Genomic DNA, 12,276 nt, shown 5'->3' on the forward strand with positions numbered 1-12,276 from the left:
GAAGGTAAGACTGGAGGAACCATCATTTAGTTAATTTTTAAGTAGACTTAAATGGCAGTAAAAGAATGAAAGCAAAACATAAAACTTAATAAATTAATGTTATGAGTCACCAGAGGAGATGATCAGGAAGTGTCATGGATGCCTCTGTTTGCAGAACATACTCAGGGATGGCCTTAAATATCTTATCTTCATCAGCAGAAAAATGAGGACACAGATGAGAGGGATGATGCACTTTACGGGTAAAGGATCCATGTGGTTTGCTGGTGGAGGCAGTGGAGGCATGAGGTTGGTGTGGAGTGCCTCCCTTCATCCAACCATGCAGGGCTGCACGGAGGGAAGGGAGGCACTCTTTTTTTTTAAGAGCTGGTCTGTGCTGGCTGTGACTGCAGAGGGTGGGATGTCCTGTTAGGCACAAACTGCAGTGAGTTTCGAGTGGTTTATTTAGAATCTGGCTGGAAAAGGAAGGGAATATAACAGGTCAGCATTTCCCACCAGCTGGCTTGTTGTCTTAGGGAGGGAAATGCTCTCACCACAGACTCTCTTGAGTCCTGCTTACTATTTTAACTTAGGTGTTTGGTGGTTCCTCTCAGCCCTGGGTTTCTGAGTTGATGTTCTGATGCCAAGCCCATGTGGCTTGAAGGAGTTGTAGCTGAGCTGGCAAGGCATCTGAAGGACACATGAACAGGCTTTTCCCCCCTTGTCCAGCCTTCCCCCAATGCCCTCTGGACCCAGGTTAGAAAAAGCCTCCCCTAGATGCCCACATTAGCGTGCTCTTGGCGAGATGCCATATTCTGCTGGGGAAAGGGCCATCTGCAGATATGTTTTGCCCATTCTCCTTCATGTGGATGGAACACCTTCTTATGTGGCCACGATTTTGTCTTTTCATGTTGTTAGGAGAGAATAGTAGTGCCCAAGTTGGGTTCTCTTCACAGGCCTGTTGGACCACTGTTCCTTAGTGAAATTCTATTTTAGTTTTCTGGGGCTTTAAGGGCTGGATGCCTGTCCAAAAACTGGTTTCAAAATGCAAAGATTGTGAAAAACTGGGGAACTCCCAATACAGTTAATGACTGTATAACATCTTACTATGCTGATAGACAGTGACCACAATGGAGGGGGCAAGGTCTTCATAATATGGGGGAACATGGAACCACTGCGTTGTGTATGTGAGACCATTGTAAGATTGTATATCAGTAATACTTTAATAAAAAAAACTGGGGAACTCACACCCTGAGGTGATTCTACACATAGACAAGTGGCTTTTAAGAAATACAAGGCCAGAGGTGCTTCTGGTGGGTGATTGGTTCCTGATAGCTTAGTGGGCTGGCTGCAGACCATCCTCAACTCTGACATCCATGCTTGTGGTGAGTACTTCTCTCTCCAAACACACAGTTCCTCTGCTCGGAGGCTATGGCAGGAGCTCTTGATGTTCGTTTTCACCTTATCAGCAAAACTATTAGAGATTGGAATCTGGTGGTTGAGTTCTCTTTTGCTGACATCCAAGAATGAATGATCAGTGAGGCAGAGGCCATTTCTGACACATATTTAGACTCAGTTTAAATAAGCCATGCATGTATATGGTTCATACAGTACATGAGTATTCTCAGTTATGTCCTCTCCCTATCACTATCTTAGTGTAATGGGATCTTGAGTTCCTGAAGGCAGAAGATACTGTCTTTCTTCATAGTATACTGCCATGAGCCTTGCAGGTGCTCAATAAATATTAATTGAATTAATCAGCTACCACCACACAGGTGCACACATTTATCTGCCTTGTGCTTTCATCTAGTTATAAATATAACCTGTGCATTCGGCTGCCCTTGGAGGAGCGTGGGTCTCCCACTGCTGTACCTGCACAGGCTTTCTACAACTGTGCATTCTTCTAGAGCCCTTTAGCCAAATATGCTCTGCGGAGTATGTGATCTGCTAGTCCTTGTGCACATAGCCTCTGTAATACATACACCCAGCTTTGAGGGTCCTTACAACTCTCCCTTTCTCTCTTGCTCCCTGTATTTTCTGACTCTTTCAAGGGGTTAAGGAGAATGAGGTTCACTCCCCACTCCACTTCTGGGGCAGGGTTTTTAATTACTGTGTAGGCTTTGTTCTGCTGTGGAGATCAGGCTTCTCTGTGTAGGGAGAAGGGAATTCCAGTCATCCTGATGCTTTATAATCAAGTTACCACAAGTCAGGAGTAACAGTTCTCTGCTTTCATTCTGATCACAGCAGGTGATACAGGAATGGAACAGCTCGTGTTTCACTAGGTGCTTTGGGCCGTGGTTGCAACATTGCTTTACAGGGACGGTTTTCAGTCTTTAAGAACCATGAAGCCATGAAGATTTTATCTCAGGTCCATGGTCTACCTACTTTATGCATAAATTGTAGAGTATAATTTTTTCAAGAAATCAGTATTGACTCAAAATGCCTGACCACAAAATATATTTAGCAAATAACACATACATATTAAAAACCAAAATAATAAACTTTAAAAAGATGCAAAAATGATTGGACTCTAAATGAAGAGAGTAGATTAGCCTTTTGTGGACATCATCATTTCACAATATTGGATACATTCATGGGAAGCACTGATCCCTAAAAAATGGTAATTTCATATTGTCAAAAGCCGTTACATCTTAGCAAGTCTGTAAGAGGGGTGATCCTGCTGTCTCCTAATACTAGTGTCATAGAAGGACTATAGGACAACCTTTTCTAAAATCCTACAGTTTAGTAAAACTTTTTGGGAGCACAGCACAGTGCTCGGAAAATATTTGCGGGCTGAAGGAATGATTACTCACAGAGCATCTAGTTTTGTTCTTGTTTTCTAGTTGACAGGGAGGAGGGGAGTGGCAGGTGTTTTAGTTGAAGGGCTAAGACTACAGCTTGTGAATGGGTTGGCAGTTCCCAAAGCCACACTCCACTTGTGCCCTGCAGTCAGTGTCTGTTCTGTATTCATGAGCTTTATGTATGTGTTCATAATATATGTACCAATAGGCATACACAGAGTTATCAACATTTGGCGGGCTAAACAGCTACTTCTTTTCAAAGGCAAACACTTGTTACGTGGATATTTCTGATAAGGCTGTCCACATGCAGTGGGTGTAGCAAACTGTGTAGGGCACAAAGAGAGATAAGCAAGAGGAGCCGGCCAGTTCTGCCATGCCCAGATAATGGCTGGGGGCTTAGGAGGAGTTTATTTCATACAGTCAGTCCTGGGGCTGGTTTTGTTATGGATTATTTTGGATCTTTCACTTTCCAATGTTTTGCTTATTTTCCACATCTGTCTCTTGGTCAGTCTCCCTCTTTAATAATGGGGTTTGTATGTAGAGAGAGCAACAGCTCAAGGACTCCCTGGGACTTCTGGGTCTTCTCTCTGGTTGGGTTATGACCCAAAAGGCTCAGCCTGTTAGGAAGGGCAGCTTCCTCCCTCTCTGAAGCAACATGCTGTGGTCACAAAGGGAACACAGGAGCCAGACAGCTTTCTAAACACTGAGGTCTTAGATTAGGTGGGATCCGTGGAACACAATTTGGATGTATTTTGGAAATGTCTGGTTATTTTTGGTAGAAATGGAATGATGAGTGGGAGAGGAGAACAGTAAATCTGACTTTTACAAATAGGAGATGTTTATGGGGAGCTCTAGCATCTTTCTTCATAATTCTTTTCAGCTGAAGCCCTGTTGACTGTTAATGTAAATTACTGGACTATTAACAAAGTTGAAATTTATCATTAGTGACAATTCATCCAAAAATCAAGCTGTCAGACCAGTGTCAGGCAGGCTACTTCTCACTTCACGCCTTGCTTTTCTCATGGTATGTGTGACCTGGGGCAAGATCCTTAACTTCTGTAAGCTTCTGTTTCTTCAGTTTTCTCCATAGAATGGAGAAAGTGGCAGTTACTTACAGGAGTGTACTGGTAATGAAATGAGCTATGTCTTCCAGGCATTTATTTAGTGTAGAGCCTCCCATGTACTAAGTCCTCATGAGCTATGATTGTTACTGTTGTTTTTTTGATGGTATTCTATAAATGACTGTTGTTGGAGGTACAAATCCCTGCTGTGTGTTGGGTCCTGATCCCCTCACATGTGGTTTGGCTACCTGGGACGTGGGGAGAGGGTTTGGATGGACTGGGGCATGGCCAGTTCACACCTGAGGGCATTCACTCATTTATAATCAAGGGTGACTGTAAAAATAAAGGAAGGTTGGGTTTTCTATCCTGAGATTTTTATACTGGGACTCCTGCTAAGCAACGCTTGGCAAGCACAGCCACCACGTATTTACACGAGGGTCCTCTGCTCAGCTTGGATGCACCATTTTGAGGATGGGTAGGTTCCTTTATTGCTGGATCTCAGCTGCTGCCTTTTTGTTGGGATTTCCTAAAGGCCTAGCATACATCACTTTTATAATTTAAAACAATCTAATGGAACACATTATATTGGCTGAAAGGAAATACACTAAAGTAATAGTGGTCTTGTCTAGGCTAAACACAGCTGTGCTCTGGGGTGAAGGCTGGCGATGGCTGTGGAATGGTTTGGGTCATGTCGCCTGGGCCGATGCTAGGGGAGGAAGGTAGTGCTGATATTCTCTGAGCCTGCTGACTGACTGCAGGGGCTAAGCCACTGGAGTGAGCCAGACAGCATTCCTTCTGTGCAAATACACTCTTCTCTCAGAGCCCAGTTCCTCAGGTTGACCTGACAGTGGATGCTTTTATCCAGAGAAGGCAGTGACTGGACCCAACCAAAAACCTGTACTAACTCTCAACAGAATGTCACTCCCATCCTTTTATTTAGCATGAGAAGATATGGGTTACGATGGGGCTGTGACCAAGTAGAAAGGAGGATGTAAGGAAGTTACAGATTTGTTGTGAAGAATTGCGGCAAACATTCAGACACTGATTTGCTTTTCCCCCCTTCATTGGAAGGATGGGGGGCGGGGGTGCACACGACAGACCTTGAGCAGCAATAGTGTGACTGTTGTGCATCCTTCCCAGAACATCTCTTCTAGACACGTCTCGGGTAGCACAGGGGATGGTCGCTTCCTCGTGTCTGCTCCTGGCACCAGAAGAACCTTGAGAAATACGAAAGGATAGGCTGCTTGTTTTAATCAGAAATCTGTCATGCAACATTTAGAGTATCTACACAGATACCAAAAAAGAGTGAGATGGCCGGTTCCTGTGGAGATGCCATGTAAACACTGGATAGCTTTTCTAATGATTAAAAACCCTCAACTTTTATATGTCCCCAGCTTTTAAGTACCACAAGTAGAGGGGGCTAATAGTTTTATTACTAGAGAAACTGAAGCACAGAGAGGGGCTGACAATTCTTCTAAGTTATGGAAGCAGCAGACCTTTCCCAGTATTAGTGGTCCACATGTATTCTGGGTTGTAACCCAGCCAGGCATTCGGTTAAGGACTCTGAATACATTATTTCATTTGATGCAAACAGCAGTGCTATGAGGTGATGACTATTATTAACTCCTCCTTATAGAAGAAGAAACAGAGACTTAAAGAGTTTAAATAGATGGCCTGAAGCCGCACAGCTAATGAGCAGCTAAGTCCAGAGTCATCCCCAGGCATCTAACTGCAGATGCCTCTAACCACTGTCCTGTACTGCCCAGTTCACTTCTCCAGATCAAAGTCACCTTAGTCTACTATTTCTGGCACTAAATCCCCTGCATGCTACCCTCTGGCTCTTTCTGGAAGCTTACTCAAGTCCTTGCTGAATGAAGGAGTATTGCTATCATGTACTAGGGAGCATTGAGGAATGGCAAGCTTTTTGGAGTTGCTTACGGACTGTTTTAGCAATGACCACTCACTTCTCTGCACCTTTCAGATGACCTACCCTGGCTTATGTGTCCACCACACTAGCCATGCACACACGCCTCCCTGGGGACAGCTGGCACTTGGCAACATTTGCCGCCCCTTGCCCTAGCCCAGCTATTTGGAGTCAGGCCTCTCTAAGAGACGAATGTGGTAGCAGTTAACTTTGCAGGCAGCTCAGCCTGATTACAGGGTGAGGCGCTGATGCGCTGTCTGGCTGGGAGCTTCTGGGTAAGCCATTCCCAGTGCTCAGAACCAGGGGTACCTTTGCCCTGGGTGCTTTTGGATGATAACATTTTCCGCGCTCTTTAACAGATAGGAGAAGGGTGTTATCAAACCGCAGCACCTTGGACAACCTTCTGTATGAAACCCTCTTCTGGTTCCACACACTGGGGTTTCCCTTCTGTAAATAGATGGATATGTGCTGTGTTAAAGAGGAACCTAAAAATAGAGTGGGACTTAAGAGGAAAGCTGGGGGATTAGACATAAACATTTCCTTTCTGACAGCCACTTGTCTGTCCTGGGAAAGTTACCCTACCTGGCTTTCCTATCTTTTCTGTGTCTGTGACAACTCTGGGGCAAGATGCTTGGAGATACTCAGAGGAAATGTGGGTCTGATGCAGGCTCAACACCCAGTGTGTTTGGTTCTGAAATCTCAGGGTTGGATTAACAGTGACCCTAAAGGGCCTCTTCGGCCTCCCAACGTAGATCATCTTTCTTTCCTGTTGACTTTCTTGATGTTCTTGTTGCCTGGTGTTGAGCGAGATGGGGAAGAATCTGTCTCAGATGATTTAAAACTGTTTATAAGCATCCTGCTCCTTTGATCTCTGCATTCCTAGCTCCAATGGCTCAGGTTCAGCAGGGCTGTGACCACAGTGGTTAAGGGCAGGGGCTCTAAGCCACACTGTCTGGATTTGAATCCTAGCTCCATCATTTACTGGCTGAGGACCAGCGCAAAGCACTGGCCCTCTCTAAGCCTCAGTTTCTTCACCTATAAAACGAAGACAGTGAGCATGGCTGCCTCACAGCATTGCTTTGGGGATTCCATGTGATGATGTTTGTCAGAGTCCAGTGCCTGGCACAGTGTAAGTTATTGGTAAATATTTGATGACAACAGCTTAATAGCTGAGAAATTCACTCTCTGTTATCCAGGTGAGAAAACTAGAGCATGGAAAGGAGAAAGCAGTTTCTCTAGTTGTGCCAATAAGGAATGTTTAACTTAATTGCCTGCGTATAAGCATCTTGGCAACAACCATCTCATTATGAGCACATATATAATATCTCTTTGGGAAGTATTTGGTTAATGAAATTGATATGCATAACAGCATGGTTTTGTTATTTTTTAAGTTGGCAATGGACAAAAGGATGGAGACAGCAGCAAGATGCAGAGGTCATATACATCTCCCTGCTAATATGCTTCTGCCCTAGAGAAAGGTGATCTCTCTAGGCCAGTGGTTAGCAGGCAGACAGGCTCCAAAGCAAGAAGCTCAGTGTGTGCCAGGTGAACTCCAGATGCAGGAGTGATGAAGAAAGGGCTCTCTGGGTCGCAGTTTGGCCAGGTGAGGTGTGTGAGCTGGTGTTCTCCTTTAGGGTTCAGGATGCATCTTGGAATAGCTTCAGAATTCTTTTGGGGAGCCGATCCCCTCCAAGAGTGAGTGCAGCTTTCCTAATTGTCCTACAAGGTCTGGGGTTGCATCTTAAAACAATTTTAGGATTACATATAGGACTGTGCATTTCAAATAGTCAATATTATCCTGTGACTTTCAAGGCATTTGCTTTTTTAGTATCACTAAAAGATACTTAGAGATGTTAAACGGTGAATATAAACAAATGCTGCAAAAAAATCTTCCCTCTCCTGGCTCTCATTTCATAAGCAAGAAAGACTCAAATAAACGTGTTAGCCTTGTAGTGTGTTCTCAATGGCCAGAAAGGCTAGAAGTAGCCTTTGGAAAGATTCTCAGGTGAAAATGGACCATTAACAGCCTCTTTCTGTCTTACAAGAGGGAAGAGCTTTTCTTTGGATGAGTGTATCATGGAGCAGCACATGAACCAAACTCTCAGAGGATCTGAGCTCAAGCCTTGACCACCCAAGTGTTGGGCAAGCCTTGATCTCCAAGTCCTAGTTTGTTTAACTAAAACTGAGATGAGTAGCACCTACCCCACCTGTCTCACAGATCACAGGAGACACCTGTCTCCTCTTAGGAAGATCAAAGAGATACTGGGTGAGAAACTTCTTGATAAACATTGTTTACATGGACGATATAAACATCACTCCCTGTCATCAGCATCCAACTGGAATGCCATCTCTTCCGTGAAGACTTCTCTGGTTTCTCCAGCATTCAATGTTCTTTCCTGACTCTGAAATTCCACAGCACTTTAGTATGCCTCTCTTTTGACACTTAGATAATTCTTTCCTGTATCATTACTTATATCCATGTCCTAGGCAACCTGGCAGAATCCTTGCATGTACCATATTTATGTCCTTCATCATGGTGCCTTAGTTAGGAAAACCCTCTCATCATTTTAAGATAAATTGTAACAATTATTTCACATCATTATTATCAGAGCAGTTAAAAACAATGGGCCTGCACATAGTAGGTACTCAATACATATTTGATTTTGGTCTTTTTATTTATGTTTTTAGTTTTAATATTTTGCTTTTAGATTTATTGAGGTATAATTTACACACAGTAAAATTCAATTCAGTGTATATTTCTATAGGTTTTGACAAATGCATGCAGTTGTATAACCACCATCATAGTCACCCTCCAGAATGTTCTCATGTGCCTTTGTTATCAGCCCCTTTCCCCAGGTCTAACTCCTGGCAACCACTGATTTGTTCTGTCCTTATAGTTGGTCTTTTCCAGAATGTCGTATCAGTTGAATCATACAGTGTGCAGCCTTTTGAGGACAGCTTTTATCACTTAGCATAGTGCTTTTGTGATTCATTCATGCTGCGTTTATATAAATTCTTTTTTTTTTTTATCACTGAGTAGTATCCCATTGTGTGGATGTACCATAGTTGGTCTGTTTTCCAGTTAATAAACATTTAGGTCATTTCCAGTTTTTGGTCATTATGAATAAAATTGCTATACACATTTGCAGAGAGGTTTTTGTATGAACCTACATTATAATTTCTGTAGGGTAAAAATACTCAGGAATAGGACTGTAGGCCATCTTGTAAATGTGTGTTTAATTTTACAAGAAACTGTGAAACTTGTTTCCAAAGTGGCTATACTACTTTGCATTCCAACCAGCAGTGTTTGAGACATCTTGTTGTTATGAATCCTGACCAACACTTGCTACTGTCAGTATTTTAAAAAAGGCATTCCAATAGGTGTGGAGTGGTATTTTATTGTGGTTTTGACTTGCATTTCCCTAATGACAAATGCAACTGAGCATCTTTTCATGTGCTTATTTGTCATCCACATATCTTTTTTTTTTTGATGAGACATCTGTACAAATCTTTTGCTCATTTTAAATTGAGATTTTGTTTTTTAATTGATGAGTTTCAAGAATTCTTTATATATTCTAGATACAAGCCCTTTATCAGATACATGTTCTGCAAATATTTTTTTGCCTGTCTGTGGCTTGTATTTTCATTCTCTTAATGTCTCTAAAGAGCAGACATTTTTATTTTGGTGGTCAAATTTATCAAAATTTTATTTTATGTTACCTTTAATGGTATCATTAATGGTCTTTAATGGATCATACTTTTGGTGTTGTATCTAAAATATTTGTTTAATCCAACATTACAAAGATTTTTCCTTTTTTTCCCCCCGTAGAAATCTCTGATATTACATTTAGGTATATAATCCATTTTGAGTTCATTTCTGTAGATGGTATGAGTCTAGGTTCATTTTCCTTTTCATATGATATCCAGTATTCAGCACCATTTGTTGAAAAGACTGTCCTTTCTCAAAAAAAAGTTGTTCCTAAAGCTTTGAAAATCATTTGGCCATATATATCAGTCTATTTCTGTACTTTACTCTATTCCATTGGTCTGTATGTCTATCATTTTGCCATACTATGCTATCTTAATGACTGTAGCTTTATGGTAAATCTTGAAATTAGGTAATATGAGTCCTCCAGTTTTCTTTTTTTTCAAAATGGTTTTGCTATTTTATGTTCTTTGTCTTGTCATAGAAATTTTAGAATCAACTTGTTGATTTCATTTTTAAAAAATCTTTTGGAGATTTTGATTGGCATTCATTGAATTTGAAGATCAATTTGGGGAAAATTGATATCTCAATAATATTGACTCTTCAACCCACGGGTTTGGTGTATCTCCCCATTTGTTTAGATCTGTAATCCCTTTTATCAGTATTTCATAGTTTTCAGCTTATAGATCTTGCACATATTTTATTCTATTTATACCTAAGTATTTCATGGGTTTTGGTGTGGGGGGGAGTACTACTAATCTGTACAAATTTTGTTGAATTAATGAATAAACAGTGCCAATGTACTTGGGAATGCTTGTCTTGATTCTGTAGTCAAATACAAGATGCTAGAATAGGGTTGGCACATTCATCAAAGCCCTTGGTTAAGGCTAGTCCACCATTGAGGCTAAAGGTCTGAGTATAATTCTAGAAGGCAGCATATGTGAGTTTCAGTCTGACATCCTTATTGGCATGTTCTTTAACCTTGGACAGTTCCTACTTCCTGCCTCCGAGCATAAGTTACACATTAAGTCTACACTTTTCAGGGACTGTCTGGGCAGAGTTGGCTTTCCCTGTAGGTTCAATACTCAGTGGCCTTCCTTGCATGATTTAAACAAACTGAGTAGCCTGTCTGACCAGCCATTTCTCACCCATTGGCTAGTTGGCTCCTACACTCTCTTTCATATATCTCCTTTGAGTAAGGTATGATATTTCCATAAATCCCTTTTTAAGATGTGTTCCTTGGAGTGGATACATTAGCCCTTTGGGAAGGTAAATATGTGTGTTTCACCCAATTTCTATGTACTGACCGAGTACCTACCAAGTGCGAGGGCCTCCAAGGTGAAAATGGTATCCCTGCCTTTGAGTTTACAATGATAGGAAATTAGGTTCTCAGGGTCAATTTTGTTTTGAAGTAGGTCTGAAGAAGGGTTTCCACTTGGGTCACTCAATTCCCTAGAGGAACCTGGTAACAAGGGAGGTTGGGAGAGCATGGATGCTAGAGGCAGGGGTGAAAGGAAAGACAGTTGCAGAAGGGGCAATAGGGCAATAACAGACTCCACCTACTGTGCACTTTCGTTTTTGTTATGAGAGCATGCATATAGAGCAGACCCACAGATGTGACCCTGAGAGATACTACATATATTTGTAAAAATACCTTGGGGCTGTATGATACTATACAGTTCATCATTTTTATATAACTTCATTTAATCTGTACAACAGCTTTATGTGATAAGTAGTAGGTATATTGATTAGGATACCCTAATGCTCTAATAAAGAACTGTAAAATAAAATTTTATTTCTTGCTCATATCATAGGTGAATTAACGAGTATCAATTGAGGGGAAGCTTTGCTCCCTGACAGTTACCCAGGAAACTGATTTCCTTCTACCTTGGCCCCATAGTCTAGGTTCTAGGAATTTAAGGGAAAGAATAAGAGAATTATGGGGACAGTTTTACAGCTGATACCTTGAAGTGGTGCATGTCACTTCTGTTCACTCAATCACACTGTCACACCTAACCACAAGAGTAAGTGGAAAGATGCCTCCAAGCTGTGTGTGGAAAAGTAGAATTTGGATAGTGGTAGGCCCAAGCAGCCTATGCCACAGAAGCACAATGTGTTTTCCTCATTTTACAGAATGGGAAACTGAGGTACAGAGTGATTTATAGAAGAATACACAACCATTAAATACATGATGATACAATTTCAACTCAGGTCTTCTATTTTGATAGAACAGGAATAATAATAGTAATAGCAGTAACAGGGACAATAATAATAAAAATAATAGCAGCAATACAATAATAATATCTAACAGTATGTGGGTGTATGTTAAAGGGGCAATATATACAAAGGTCTTAGTAAATTCCAGGCCCTCTTCCTAGCCTTGGGCTTTGCTACGTATTTCTATAAAGAGCCAAATCTTTTTCCTGAGGACTGGGAGCAGCAGAGTGACTGCACGAGCCAGTAGCTGGTGCTTCCCCATCAGAGGACCCAGGGAAGGAGGCTGAATAGAGCCTAGTGGCCAAGAGGTGCTCTGTCTGCAGGCCTGCGAGATTGTGCACAGCGGGAACTGGCTCTGCCAAGCTGAAGGGCTGCCTTTGCCCTGGCTGCACGACTGGGACTGCCTCTTGCAGGCAACTTCCCCACTGTCTCCAGAGGGCAGCCCCCTGTGTCAGGCTTTTGACCTGCACAAGGATGGGAAAATCCTCTAGCCAGCACCTGTTCCCACAGGAGTCCTTTTGGTCCTGAGCAAGTTCTAAAAGATTAATTTTATTTAATTATTTTAAACTCTCTAACATGAGTGAATAACTA

General features: G+C 42.0%; 1 protein-coding gene across 2 annotated transcripts in view; it reads left to right on the forward strand.

Moving 5' to 3' along the window:
- Positions 1 to 12,276, forward strand: part of SPTB (spectrin beta, erythrocytic) — a 107,339-nt gene that overhangs the window by 26,520 nt on the left and 68,543 nt on the right. The gene's annotated exons all lie outside the window — the stretch shown is intronic.

This window comes from Manis javanica, chromosome 8 (assembly GCF_040802235.1).
Source record: "Manis javanica isolate MJ-LG chromosome 8, MJ_LKY, whole genome shotgun sequence".
Taxonomy (NCBI): Eukaryota; Metazoa; Chordata; class Mammalia; order Pholidota; family Manidae; genus Manis; species Manis javanica.